Source organism: Gnatocerus cornutus, unplaced genomic scaffold (genome assembly GCF_029298725.1).
Source record: "Gnatocerus cornutus isolate USDA-ARS CGAHR unplaced genomic scaffold, icGnaCorn1.1 ctg00000243.1, whole genome shotgun sequence".
Lineage (NCBI taxonomy): Eukaryota > Metazoa > Arthropoda > Insecta > Coleoptera > Tenebrionidae > Gnatocerus > Gnatocerus cornutus.
The window spans coordinates 25,106-26,834 of NW_028275562.1; the positions used below are offsets into that span (position 1 = coordinate 25,106).

General features: G+C 42.2%; 1 non-coding gene across 1 annotated transcript; it reads right to left on the reverse strand.

The window, feature by feature from the left end:
• Positions 1-796: 796 nt before the first annotated feature.
• On the reverse strand, positions 797-916 carry LOC148165696 (5S ribosomal RNA). Its single transcript, XR_015771246.1, has one exon. It is a non-coding gene; the product is annotated as a 5S ribosomal RNA (ribosomal RNA).
• Between the last annotated feature and the right edge of the window lie 813 nt (positions 917-1,729).

A 1,729-nucleotide genomic window follows, 5' to 3' on the forward strand; every position in this document is an offset into this window, starting at 1 on the left:
CGGCGAAGGCTAGAAATTTATATGGTCGGTACAGCGCCATCTCGTTAGGGCAATGGTCGAACGACGAACTAAGGCGGAGCGCCTGTTTGTCGCTCGCTCGTTATAAATAGAGGGATTTTAGGTGTGCGGCGTTTTAGATCGAGTATACTCGTCGTAACGTGCACGTCGTGTCTGTCTCGTTTTCTGTTTTTAAACGTTTTTTTTAACTCGACGACTAGAAGAGAATGCCACCCAAGACCAGCGGTAAGGCGGCCAAGAAGGCCGGAAAAGCTCAAAAGAACATCTCGAAGAGCGACAAGAAAAAGAAGCGCAGGAGGAAGGAGAGTTACGCCATCTACATTTACAAGGTGTTGAAGCAGGTCCATCCCGATACCGGTATCTCCAGCAAGGCTATGTCTATCATGAACAGTTTCGTGAACGACATCTTCGAACGTATAGCTGCTGAAGCCAGTCGCCTCGCTCATTACAACAAACGTTCGACCATAACCAGCAGGGAGATCCAGACGGCGGTGCGTCTTCTTTTGCCCGGTGAATTGGCGAAGCACGCCGTTTCTGAAGGAACCAAGGCCGTCACCAAATACACCAGTTCAAAATAAATCCTCCTCGAGCAGCTTGGAAGTTGGTTGGAAAAAAAAGAAAAAAAATCGGTTCTTTTCAGAACCACAAATTCAACTCGAACGAATTAAAAATTTTCGTCTTCATACTATATAAGTTCCTGAGAGAAAATATAAATAGTGAAAAATATATTTAAAAAAAGTTTGACATCAGAAATGTTAATAAAAAAAGAAAAGAGTAGAGACAACGGCACGCGGTGTTCCCAAGCGGTCACCCATCCAAGTACTGACCGCGCCCGACGTTGCTTGACTTCGGTGATCGGACGAGAACCGGTAGTTTTCAACGTGGTATGGTCGTTGCCTGGTAAAATTTTCCAAGATGGTACGTTGACGATTTTTTGTGATTGTTCGATCGTTTGGATGTGACATTTTTCGATGGTACACATGTCAGAAAATGTACAAGATTTAAAAGAAGAAAAAAAAAAAATTTTTTTTTGCGAGTCGTTTTTTAGTTTTTTTTTTGCGACAAAATGACGAAAAAAAAAAACTCGTATGAGGCGTTAAATTAAATTGTTCGTTTGACGATCTCAACGAGTCACTTGCGATTAACGTAATTTAAAATTTGAGAACTTACTTACTCACTTGCTTGCTTAGATGGAAATAGCACCCACTTGAAGTAAACGCCGACACGGACCGGAGATGAATAAACTCCGAACGGACGGGGTTAATTCATGAACTGACCGTAGTACGGTCGAAGGTTCGCCGCCGCCGCTACCTGCTTTCTTTCTTAGAACTGATAACAGAGTTGGTTTCTTTGTCTGTTCATTCATCGAAATTCCCACCACTCTGGCCGGGCCGGGCGGGGTGGGTGTGTGTTGTTTCATGATTTGTTCTCTTCTCGATTTATTCTTTTTCCGACGTCGTTCGATTCATAGAGATGTTTTCGTCGAAAGTGTGGTCGCGTTTACATTGCATTAAAATTTAATTTGTTCCAGTGCGACGATGAAACAAGAAAAAAGTTTCAAGTAAGTACGCACGCACGCACACCTACATATTTCATTTTTTAAATCTTTCGACGTTCGTAGTTTCTGCTCGAAATGTCGACTAATAGTAGGGAATGTTTTGTTGATTTGTTTGTTTTTCGTTTTTGAGAAGAACAAATGAAAATTTCGTTG